Below are 14,034 nucleotides of genomic sequence, written 5' to 3' on the forward strand. Positions count from 1 at the left end.
GCCAAACCAAAGCAAGCAACTGTCTTCGATGACATTCGTTTGTCGAAAACATTGAAGAGGATATCAAAGAATCAAAGCACGTTTCATTGCTGTGGATTAGGGTATCCTAAGAAATAGCAGTTTTCCATGGATGTTGTTACCGATGTTGATGATGCTGATGATGACGATGATGGACGTATAAATATTAGAAATTCAAACTAGAAATTGATCAAACTTCGATTGATATGCATGCCTAAGAAGTTGGGGGCAAATTTGATGAAATGCATTACAAGGAATAGTAATGAGATGATAATGCTGACTGGATTTATGTCAATATGCGGATTGGTAGTGAATATTTTTGTTATTATTCAGTTGATGTTTAATGATGACTGAGATAAATATTTTATTTGAAGAGGTTATTATATGAATGCTGAGTGTGATGCAGATGATTAAATTATGTTTGAACAACAGGGATTGAAAAGGAAATACTTCCCAAAATAATGTACCGAAAATTCCAACTATCGAAATCAGTGATTTCAAAAATATTGAGGCCCGAATTGTAACCTGGACACACAATTAAAAAACATCTCAAATCTCATATTAATTACAAACTAATCAAAAGTTATTTCAGAATGTGATAAATATCATTAGTTGGAGAATTGCTTTGACATAAACAATTTAAAAACGGTTTTGAATTTTAACTTTCGTAGTCTGAGGGTATTTTTCTGCCGATAAAACCTTTATTTTTATTTTATTATTCACATGAGCTTTAATAAATACTGACAAAAATACATACATATTTTACATGAAAGTATTATTAAATACCAATTGAAATTTATGGCGTTACGAAATAAGTCCCCAATGAAATAACTCCCCAAACTGAAAATGAAATAAGTCCCCAAAATTTTATACACAAAACAACAACAACTATAATTTAAATTTTTGGGGATTTATTTCATTTTTCTGGGGATTTATTTCATACAAAATTTTGGGGACTTATTTCATTATGAAATAACTCCCCAAATTTAGAAATGAAATAAATCCCCAAAAATTAATTTGGGGACTTATTTCATTTTTCTAAAATTGCAAATTATATCCCACTGGACTTACCACGCAGTCGTTGTGTTTTCTCATGTAGTTATTGCTTATCAAGTAGTTTTTTGAAGAGCGTCTACTGATTAGTATGGAAGTCGAAATTATAGCCGCTGAGAAAAAAGTTCGAAGGTATTATTTATTCCAAAAATGATTGGAATGTGGAAGATGGAAAGTTTGTTTAACAAAAAAATATGGAGCTTAATCATTAGAACGAAGAAGGAGTATATATAACTAAAAGCATAGGGAAATATGATTGTGAAAGTAAATCGTTTTCGATGAATTGTAGTACGAGTAGTTGTTTGTGGGAAAAAGGACGTGTCTTGGTATCAAGTTAAAAATTCGCGCGAATTTTTAACTTGATACCAAGACACGTCCTTTTTCCCACAAACAACTACTCGTACTACCATTCATCGTATTTGATCGTAAATTATTTTGTTGTGAAAATAGGTTGATATTTTGGTATGAAACCAAAATTCGCGCGAATTTTTGTTTCATACCAAAATATCAACCTATTTTCACAACAAAATAATTTACATTAAAATTCTTAATATTTGAAAGCATTGAATATGTATTAAATCGTTTTCGATGAATGGTAGTACGAGTAGTTGTTTGTGGGAAAAAGGGCGTGTCTTGGTATCAAGTTAAAAATTCGCGCGAATTTGTGTTTCATACCAAAATATCAACCTATTTTCACAACAAAATAATTTACATTCAAATTCTTAATATTTCAAAGCATTGAACATTTATCTTTATTAAAAAAAAATTATTCCTATGAAAGACAGTGAAATAGATAAGTCAACAGAGTTATTGGAAAACGGTAAGATAACGGTGAAAATCTTTTTAACTTGGATAATATATGACAGAAACGGCATGTGTACAAATGTGGTACCAAAAGTAAATATTTTCCAAGAGGAAATCCGAAAAGTTTGCTTTTCAGATGAAAATAAAATCTTTGAAAAATAACTCAATTGCAGAACAAAATAACGCCTTCAAGTGGCCTTGTTGCCTAGAAACATTGTATCTAAATTGATGTTGTATAACTTTATATGTTATCAATTACTATTTTTGCTGCATATGAACAAAAAAACATAACAATCGATTAAATTTGTTGGGGAATTATTTCATTTTTAAAATTGGGGACTTGTTTCATAATGAAATAAGTCCCCAAATTTGGGGAGTTATTTCATTTTATTTTGGGGTGTTATTTCACTTCGTTGGGGAGTTATTTCATTTAAATTTTTGGGGACTTATTTCATTATGAAATAACGCCCCAAATTTGGGGACTTATTTCATTTTCAGTTTGGGGACTTATTTCCTAACGCCGAAATTTATTTCTGTCTACGTCGTTGCTGCTGAATAATTTGATGATGATAATTTAATTATGTCGAAAACATTGTCAAAGGCATAAACATGTGAAGACTAGACAAAATTATGGAGGATTTGGCGTACAACTAAAGCATGTTAATTTATAAAATACAGTGCCTGGCATAATTATTTTGACAAAATATACATTTGTCTTAAAAGGCGTATACTTATTGTCAGCATAGGGGCTTTCTTTGACCTCTCAGCTGAATAAAAACTAATGGATCAAAGAAATTCCAGCTTAATTTCTGATTAGGTAGGCGAATGTTTAAATAGGGCGGCAAAAGCAAAACGGCATACGTATTTTGACACGTTATAATTTTGGCACTTACGAGGGTCACTAAAATGTTATCTGGCCTAGGCAACACGCAGTGTCGCCATTTGACATTTTTTGGAAAGTTTGACGGTTTTTAGCCTAAGCGTACTCAGGACTGTTTGATATATGACCATTTGTAGGGTTGTTTACAGTGACAACAAAAAAATCACTTTGTAAAAAAATGGAATTTATTTGTGAACATTTTCGACCGATAATTTTTCACGACTTGCGGCGTGGATAATCACGGCAAGAGTGCATCGATCAAATTAAATCTTTGTATGTCGATAAAGGACCATCCTATATCACTATGAAAAACTGGTTTAATGAATTAAATCGTTGCCGACACTCGCCAAAAAAACGAAGTTAGTGAGGGTCGTCCAAAAACGATCGTTGTGACAGAAAAACAAGTAAAAAAGTGTCAGTCGGCTTTGCCAGATATATACCCTCAGCCAATGTGAAGTGAAACTCTCACCTACGGACAGAGCGAATGTATTTAAGGTCTCTTCAGAATTTTGTGGCCCTTTTTGGACATTTGAACTTGCCGACAAAAATGTGGATTAGGAGTTAACTGCCCTAAGATACAAATGTTGAACCTTTGTGGGGGAAGTACCCTTAGGGAGGACCGATATGGGCCATTTTAGAAATTAAACTAAATGTTGACAAAATATTAGGAGATCCAAAGTTTGGAACAAATTGGTTGTCCCATTCAAGTAATATCGTCCTAGCAATTTAGTGACATTTTATAAATATTGGAGAGAAGTACCGGAAGTTGTGGACAGGTATTGCCCCATGAAACTTTATTTCGATATAATATGACGAAGACCAAATGTTGGACCAAATCGGTTGAACAGTTCAAGAATTTTTTACACCTTTCGGGCTGTTTTCCTAAGAAATATGGACATGCTTCTGAAAAAATTTTACCGTCGTAATGGAGGTAGCGAATGCAAATCGCTTCAACAAAAATCAAAGTGGTTTGAGAGCAGGTCTTAAAGTGAACTTATCCGAAATTTTGTGTGAGAGGTACCAGAAGGAGTAGACAAATATAGTCCATATTCGAATCTTATCTATATCTGGTAGATATATTAGGATGTGCAAAGTATGGATTATATCGATCACTCCCTTCAAGAGTTATCGTGCGCACAATTTGTCCGAACATTTTTGGACTTTTGTGGGGGAGGTACCTGAAGGAATGAACCGATATGGCTTATCTTTGAATTTAAACTATGTTTGGACAAAATATTACGAAGGCCAAATTTTGGACCGAATCGGCAGATCCGTTATCTTGCGCTCCAACCACTACACACGATGTCATAGGGTTTTTGTAACTTTCAGGCTATTTTCTCAGGAAGTATGGACTTGCCCCTAATGAAACTTACAGCGTCGTATAGAGGACAGTGAATACAACTTGAGGAATCAAAAATCAAAGCGATTCTAGACCAGGTCCTAAACTGAACTTTTCCGAAATTTTGTGTGGGAGGTACCCGAAGGAGTGAAACGATTGAGTCCATATTGAAACCTTATCTAAGTTTGGTTGAAATTACACGATGTGAAAAGTATAGACCAAATCGGTTATTCCCTTCAAGAGTTATCGTGCGGACAATTTTTCCGAACATTTTTGAAATTTTGTGGGGGAGGTACCTGAAGGAGTGGACCGATATGGCCTATCTTCGAACTTAAATCAAATCTGGACAAAATATTTCGATACCCAAAATTTGAACCGAGTCGATTGATCCGCTCGAGAGTTATCGTGCGCACCAGCCAGCCAGACAGACGGACAGACAGACGGACGGACATTGCTAGATCGACTCAAAATTGTCTGAAACGGATATCGTACAAACATACTTGGGGTCTAAAACCATTATTTCGATGAGGCACATTTTTGGCCGTATCAAAGTGTAAATACCCTCTTTAGCCTAAAGGCTGAGGGTATAAAAATGGTTGTATGTCGCGTTTTTCTTTATGTTTTGCCCTTGTCGGAAAAGGTCGTAAGTCCACAAAACGTACAATTTTGAGTACGAAAAGGTCGTAAGTCCACAGGAAAATATATACTTTAAAGGAATACTACAGCTAATGTAGTTCAGATATAATGTTTACCGTCATCCATGGTTGGAGTACAATGTAAAGAACTAGCCTACACCTTTGGATGATAATCGGAAGATATTTGGCGGAGCAACTGGACCAAACTTTTGAACAAAAATGTGATAATTTCTATATTGCAACGAAAATTTACATTTGAAATCTATTTTCCCCTATAAGTGAACTGATTATGAAAGATGGACTTGCGGGTTTTTCATTGATACAAATTGAGATGATGTATGTGTTCAAATACCTCATATATTGAAAAATTTGTAAAAAAAAAACAAAATGTTTACTGTTTTTACTGTAGTATATGTTACTTAACTTTATCAACTGGTAATTTGTGGTTTCTCTAGGGACATTTATACAAATAACGAGTTTAGTTTGTATTCTGAATTCAATAAAGTAATACCTTCTAACGGACGGGTAAGTGCAATGTTTATATTATTAAAGTATTCTAAAATAATTATTGATTGAAATGTAAGTTCGTAAGTTTTATATATTGCGCATTTAAAAAATAGGGCACAGGTGTAATCCGCTCCTGCGACGTTCAACAAAATATATAGCCTACTTCCACCAAGGGACATTCCTGTGCATAATCTGAAAATTACATGGAATAAGTACTTAGGGTCGGAGATTCAACAACAGTTACCTCGGAAATTAATTTTCTGGCCGATACTTTCATAGCATTCTACGACGAATACTTCGCGATGTTACACGAATATTGGACAAAACATACTTGTAATACCCTTTCCACATTGTTTTGTAAAGTATAAATATTTTATTTTAAAAACGTCCGTAAATTGTAGGAAAAGGTCGTAAGTCCAAAGACATTCAATTATCTCCCAAACGCGACGGAATTTTATGAAACAAAGTACAGGTATTGAAGCGGAATAAATAAACGAAGAATACTGCCTTTACCACCATAATAAAATCTTTAATTCAGAAAGCGCTGGAATGTTTTTTCTTCCTCCTGAAAAAATTATTGAGAGGGACTTACGACCTTTTCCGACGGAGCAGACGATTTATTAGAGTATGTGCCATTTTTATATGTGTTCTTTTACTATTGGATGGATTTTAAAACGAACAAGTAAAAAAGCATTTCATACCCTCCACCATAAAATATTATGAACTAAATTGGAATAATTAGTTTTCATTCCTGTCCCCAACTTTAAGTAAGTACGTTAAAATGTCAGATAATGTACATAAAATGCTTCATAAGGGAGGCCCTTTTTATGGTGCCTATATCTAACTATGAATGTTGCCAATTTTTGGTGGGCTAGAAATTGGGAGGTACCATTATATAGGGGTCATAATAAAAAAACATGGACCTATGTTGACAGTTTTTGATGGGAGCCTTTAATGTCAAATAACTCCTAATTCGGCTAAAAATTGCAGCTAGAATCTGCAAAATACCGAAAATCGGTACATAACGTGGGAACTTCAAAAGTCGTTAACAGCTAGTTCAGAGGTATGTGGGCTATGCGAAAATATGAACTTAAATGAACAATTTTTGTTGCAGAATTTTTGTTGGCTTTTAAATTTCAAATTACAGAAAGTTCGTCCAAAAAATAAAGCTAAGGTACGGAAAATCGGGAGGTTTGTTTTGGGGCTATACCAAAACATGGACCTACGTTGGTTAAACATTTGAAGTAAAAATGAAGAAAATCAGGAAGTATCGTTATATTGGGGCTATGTTGACAATTGTTGATGCAGATTTGTGGTGACCACTACAACCTTCAAATGTCAAATTACAGTTAGTTCGGTTAAAAATTGTAGCTAAAATTCCAAAATTACTGAAAATTGGGAGGTACCGTTATATGGGAGCTATATCCGAACATGGACCTATGTTGACAATTTTTGATGGAGAGGTGTTGTGACCACTAAGAACTTCAAATGTCAAATTACTGCTAGTTCGGTTTACTATTGTAACTAAAAACATCAAATTACTGAAAATCGGGAGGTACCGTTAAATGGGGGCTTTATCAATACATCGACCTTTCTTGACAATTTTTGTCAAATGTTCAAATTACAGATAATTCGGTTAAAACTTGTAGGTAAAATTCTCAAAATACCGAAAATCGGGAGGTACCGTTATATGGGGCTATACCAAAACATGGACCTATGTTCATAATTTTTTCGAATATAAGTTTTTTGGTCACTAAGAACCCTAAATATCAAATTATAGCTAATTCGGTCAAGAAATGTGACTTAAAACGTCAAAATACCTGAAATCGGACGGTAACGTTATATGGAGGCTATTCCAAAACATTGACCTATGTCCACTAGTTTTGTTATATATGTTTATTGAATCGGTCTGAAAATGTAGCTAAAAACGTCAAAATACCGTAAATCGGGGGGTATCGTTATATGGGGGCTATACCAAAACGTGGACCGATATAGCCCATCATCGAACTTGACCTGCCTGCAAACAAAAGACACATTTTCCCAAAATTTCAGCGTCCTATCTCCATTTTTGTGGATGCTAGAGTGATTACCACAGACTGACGGATGGTCAGACGTGCACAGATCGACTCAGAATTTTACCCTGATCAAGAATATATATACTTTATTGAGTATTTCAATGCGTTACAAACGGAAAAACAAACTTAATATACCCTCCATACTATGGTGGAGGGTATAAAAATAAACCAATTTGGAGGAATTAAAAATATAATTTTAACGTTAAAAGTTAATGCCAAGAAGGTCCTCCATGACATATTATGATGACTTTTAACTTTAAGTTAACCGGAACGCTATGAATCTGTTCGGTAAATCCAAACTATAACAAAAGAACACTTATAATAATGGGGGTAAGCCTTCTAAATGTAAACTACGTATACACCAAGACCTCGCTTTGCGTCGTTTCACATTGCGTTGTTTTCGAAGTTCCGTCGTTGCTTAGTTAATGCCTATTTTCAATATGCATCGTTCGATTTTCGATTTTGCGTTGTTTTAAATTTGAGTGTCTAATTTTTGTATACCTCTACTATAGTATAGACGGTATATTAAGTTTGTTTTTCCGTTTGAAACACATTGAAATATTCATTTGCGATCATAACGGCTGATTTAGCCATTTTCGTCTTACCATCCGTCCTTTTGTTGTAATAACGCTATCTTCCGAATGATTTGAGATAGCTTAGAGCAAGTTCGAAGATGGGCTACATCGGTACCGCCCGATTTCAGGTATGTTGACCATTTTAGCTACATCTTCAGCCCGAATGAGCTAAAATTTTGGTATTTTTGTTCCAAGTGATGTAAAAACTTCTCCAACAAAAATGAAGAACATAGGTAAACGTTTTGTTATATCCCTCATATAACGATATCGCCAGATTTCAATTAATTTGTTTTAGCTACATTTTCTGGCCGAATTAGACAAAAATAGCTGTAATTTAGCATTTATGGTTCCTATTTGTTCAGGTAATTTCTCTACCTAAAATTGTGCACATAAGAACAAATTTTTTCACCCTGGAACCTATCTCCGAACTTTACATGGCTTTCCATAGAAAATCTAAATTCGCTTTGTGTCGTTTCACTTTGAGTCGTGTTTTTCTGGAACGTATCTACGACGCAAAGCGAGGTCTTGGTGTAATTTATCGTATGTTTAATAATACGTTACTGAATTATACTAATTTCACATCTCTACTTTGCTTTCGTCAACTATTTTGAACGAATGTTAATATCTTTGCTTTACCAGTACCCTTCTCTCTGAATAAAAAATACTTCTCTTGCACTAACCGACTGGTAAGCATCTCTTCTCGTCTCTAACGTTTTTATATTTAATAAATTGAACTACCCTTTATAACGTTTTGCGAAAATATTAATTCCTTGCGTTTTATTTCTCATCTCTTTACACACCGCTAATTATTCCTCATTGGCTATGAGGAATAATTTATAATTAAAAATACAGTCCACTTCATCTCTAATGTTGGGTTTCCTTTGTGTTCCAATTGGCTCTCCTCATCTTCCATAGCAGAAAACCAACCAACAAAGCAGCAACTTTGTTCAGCGTTCAAAACCCATGTTTTGGAGGTTTCTCAATAAGCCACTGTAAACAACCCAAAACATGGTCGTATGTCAAATTGTTTAAGTACGCTTCAGACCAACTCGACAGCAGCTGCAGAAATACTGCTACCATACATTCAATAAGCGTGGATAGATGAGGAATTGCCTGAAACTTGGAAGAAAGGAACAATCATAAAACTTCCAAAGAAAAACGATCTGACAGATTGCAATAATTGGCGGGGCAATACCATATATAAAATACTTGCAACAATAATAAATGACAGGCTAAAGATCGTGGAAAGGGGACTATGAGATGAGCAAGCTGGATTTAGACCCCATAGGAGCTGTCTGGGTCAGACGAACACCATTCGGATAATCATTGAGCAATCGATAGAGTGGAGAACCCCGCTATACTTTGTCTTTATCGACTTTAAAAAAGCCTTCGATTCCATAAAAAGAACAGCGATATGGGATACACTTCGGGCGAAAGGTGTTCCATTGAAATAATACACATAATAAAAGCTATGTACCACAATGCTACGCTCCAAGTCCGACACAATGGGATGGCGAGCGAACCTTTCTACACCATGGCCGCCGTGAAACAGTGCTGCCCATTGTCACCACTGTTGTTTGCGGTGGTACTAGATGAGATCATGCTAATTCTAAGCAAGAAAAAAAGAGGAATAACTTGGAACTTTCAACAAAATCTGGAGGACCTCGACTATGCAGACGACATATCGACACCTCCAAATAATAGTATGCTAAGTCTAAAAATAGAGTTTTGCAGGAGAAGCTCTCAAAGTGTGGAAATTTTTTTGAACTTCAGAACTATGCTAAGTCAATATTTGTTTATAACTTCTGTTCGGATTGACCGATCATTACCAAAATTTGACAGAATTTAAGTTAAAGGACGTTCGACACCTCCAAATAATAGTTTGCTAATTCTGAACAGTGAGTTTTGCAGGACAAGCTCTAAAAGTTTGAAAATTTCTTTGACCTTCAGTACTATGCTAAGTAAATATTTGTTTATAACTTATGTTCGGATTGTCCGATTATTACCAAAATTTGACAGAATTTAAGTTAAAGGATGTTAACTATAAAAATGTAAAGAACTTGAAAACATGCTAAGTCGACTTAGCATACTATTATTTGGAGGCGTCGATATGTCTATTATCCCACTAATTCAATGATATGCAGAGCAAATTAAATGACCTGGTGAAACTTGCGAAAATGGTTGGACTGGAAATTAATGAAGAAAAAACATATGCAATGCGCCAAAACTATATGACCGACAACAACCTCACTGTCAATAATCACCCGATTTCCTATACTAACAAGTTCTGTTACCTGGGAAGCGTAATGTCAGTAGATAATGGCGTGGAAGAAGACGTTACAAATAGACTTAAGAAAACACGATCAGCATTCGGTCGCCTCAATAAAACATGGAGAGCAACGAACATATCAACAAAAACAAAAATGAGACTATTCAATGCATGCGTAAAAAGCACACTCCTCTATGGAAGCGAAACATGGTTGATGACTAAAATCATAGCCCAAATACTGCAAACTTTTATTAACAAGTGTCTACGAATAATACACAGAATATTTTGGCCAAGAAAAATCAAAAACGAAGAACTACTCCTATTAGCCAATGAGAAACCTATAGGAAAGCAAATAAAAAGACGGAAATGGAAGTGGATAGGACACACACTTCGTAAATCACAAGAAAGTATTGCAAGAGCAGCATTAGAATGGAACCCACAAGGCACAAGAAGACCGGGAAGACCAAAGAACACATGGCGACGAACAGTAATATGTAATGATAGAATAAGTTGGAAAAACATTGTAGAAGTCCTATGTTCCCATGAGGAATAAATAAAGGAAAAAAACGCTTAGGCTAAAAGGTGTCAAACTTTCAAAAAAAAAAAAAAAATGTCAAATGACGTCTGGCGACACTGTGTGTTGCCTAGGCCAGATAGTTTTTTAGTGACCCTCGTAATCGTACCTTTTGATACCAAAATTAATTGCTTAAGATAAATTATTAACATTTAAGTAAAAATGTACTTGACAGACATACATTTTAATTAAAATAGGGAAAGTTGGTGTCAAAAGCTGTAACGAAATTTAAAGTGACAGTTTCGGTGATAAATGTAGCTCATGATTAGATATTGTTGCAGTTATCTGTTTATTTTGTGACGAATTCATGATCTAGTCAGAAAATGTGAAATTACGGAGTTTGCTCTCCGGTAAATAGAGCAGAATCACAAATCCTCATCTTCTGAATAATTTCGATGTTAAAACAAGTTCTCTATTAAGAACCTCTAGATATTAGAAAAAATTAATTTGAAGTCATATTTTGCTATTCCACTCGGTTGTTAAGGCATAGCTACAAAAATTGTCAATTAGATTTTCAGTAAAAATCATTTAACCTCCCCAAAAACTGTGGCAGAGCATATTGTGGACTGATAAAAATATATTTGAACATAATTCATCTTAAAATACACTTTTCGGTAAGCTTGAGTCAAAAAACCGCTAAAAAGTTGTGTATCTTTGTGAAATAAATGTCCTTCTGATGCTATTTTCATGCCCAAATGGTACCAGGCATATGATCGTCCATAACAACATGGTAGTAAACTGATCGAAGTGTTTTGTATTTATTTGCAGAACACTGCTACTATGGTAAAGCTGAATTCTGTGGAGCACGTTTCGGGTTCAAACTTAAAGGTATTTCGTCAAATATCTAATTTTTAAGAGAACAAATGTTCATAATCTCATAAAAAATCGAAATCCGCAAATTATTCTGAGATAATGGGAGAATACTATCGAAAATGTTGTTTAATGATAAATCTCTTGAATATTCCTATATCCTAATGGTAAAGATATGTGTGAAATACATTATTTTTACCGTAACTGATAATAATCAAAAATATAAATTAGACATTTGTAATTCTTGAATCTAAAAATAAATTTAACATTTTTGCCAAAATACTTATGCCACGCAGTGACATTTTATTTCCATTACAAAAGTGAAAGCGTATATTCGAATTGATAAAATTTATTACTAATTTTAAGTACTCTAGTTTTTCATATTTTTGTAGCAAAGTCCCAATTTACATTAGGCGAGTTTACTTGCGGCAATTGTCAGTTTGTGGGTGAGAGAGGGTATTGAGAGGCAATTGCCGCAAGTAAACTCGCCTAATGTAAATTGGGACAAACTAATCCGGTAAAAAACCAAGCACATCATATTTTCAAACTTGTCAAAATAATTATGCCAGGCGCTGTATATACATATGAAGGACAACATGAATAATAAAATATTTAAAGAAGCAAGGCTTTATTCCAAACAGTTTTTAGTACACTAAATGATGTTAACGGTTAAAATAGCTTAGCCTTGCCGGTGCCAACTGAAATTAGTGATGAGCACAATAGTTTACGAATTGAGTATGCGAATTGGTGATGTTCCAAATGGGACATATATGGGACAGCAACTTCAGGTAATTCTCTCACAAAAGTTCAACATCCCTTTGATATTTTTATGAAAGTATGCCGTGGGTGCCACCTGAAAATCGTACTGTGACCAAACGGTTTACCTAAAGTGTTTAGTTTTGTTAGATTTTAAGATTGACAATGTTTGGAATTTGCCAATTCGAATATTTTAACCCGTGCCACTAGAGCCTCAAAATTTCAATAGTAATTTGTATGGGGCTAAATGTGAATTTTATTGAAATTGCTTTAAACATCGTAATTATTGTCCAATCTATGAGAAAATTTCACCAATTCATTTCTGTGGATAAAAAATAATCCTACAAAAAAATGTGATAATCGGCTGGATTTTAAAATAAGGCTAGGTTATAGGGCCCAAAATATCCAAATATACTATTGGAGCTATATCAAAATCTTAACCTATTTTCATAAATCTTTATAGATAAAGAACTCCGACATCGATTTGTTAAAACCACCCTAATGGACAATGCCAGCTCATTTCTTCAAGTACCTGCTGCAAAAAAATTAAACTCCCGGGCCGTTTTAAGAGCTATTGGAGCTATATCAAAATCTTACCCGATTTTCATAAATCTTTATAGAAAGTGAGTGCCGCATAAACAAATCCGACATCGATATGTTAAAAACAACCTTACGTGAAAATGTCAGCTCATTTCTTCAAGTACCTGCTGCAAAAAGTTTAAACTCTCAGGCCGTGCTAAGAGCTTTTGGAGCTATATCAAAATCTTACCCGATTTTCATAAATCTTTATAGGAGGTGAGTGCCGCATAAACAAATCCGACATCGATATGTTAAAAAACAACCTTAAGTGAAAATAACAGCTCATTTCTTCAAGTATCTGTTCAAAAAAGTTAAAATCTCGGGCCGTGCTAAGAGCTTTTGCTTTTTGCTGTTGCAAGCCAATAATATTTGAGATATAGGCCCTGAAATCTACCAATATTTCATTCACCTATCGCACTAAAGGTTTAGTAGTCTTTGTGTTTTTTTCTAAAACGATATATTAGTGTCTGCAGCATTTAAGTCGAGTCTTATTTATCATTGAAAATGTTTACGGTGGATGAAAAAACTCTAAGCTGTCACTTAATGCTGGAACTTCAAAGGAGCGTCAGAATGAATTATTTTTCAGAATGAATTATTACACTGCTCAACAAAATTGAAAAAGTTAAATGTCTCAACAGAAATTTTTGTTGTGAAGACTGCCATTGACAAGTAAAGGGCTTATGTGGTCATGATATTACTGCTAAATGATTTCCCTTTTCCCGAATCATGGGCGCTATGAACTTAATAATATATATGTGAATACTGGACTATATAGCAGACACCCTAAGCATATCTGCATTGCCATATGAAGATCCTATGACTATGACTTCCCCCGATGATAATAACAGCTTAAAATGCGCAAAATATGCAATTTTTACAAGGTCCATCGTATGTTTTCTATATTTTTTCGTTATATATTCACTGTAATTATTTCAAAGACTGTTTGTATCGAACGTACAACATCTCCTTAATATATTAGTGTCGAAAAAACAGGAAATAACGAAATTCTGGGTAAAACTCGTAAAAACCGATTTTGAGCTATATCTCAAGAACAAGAGCTGATGGAGAAAAACGGTGACCGGATTTGAAAATAACTCGTCGAATTCATTTAGAAACAACAAAGATTTCGGTTGAAACAAAAGTCGTGTTTACCAGTGTTA

The 14,034-nt window shown here is 34.4% G+C and overlaps 1 protein-coding gene across 11 annotated transcripts in view; it reads right to left on the reverse strand.

The window, feature by feature from the left end:
* The window catches only part of Nlg1 (Neuroligin 1), a 239,577-nt gene that overhangs the window by 159,039 nt on the left and 66,504 nt on the right, over window positions 1-14,034 (reverse strand). The window lies entirely within an intron of this gene.

Source organism: Musca autumnalis, unplaced genomic scaffold (genome assembly GCF_047663935.1).
Source record: "Musca autumnalis isolate F117 unplaced genomic scaffold, ASM4766393v1 scaffold_1, whole genome shotgun sequence".
In the NCBI taxonomy this organism is placed as follows: Eukaryota; Metazoa; Arthropoda; class Insecta; order Diptera; family Muscidae; genus Musca; species Musca autumnalis.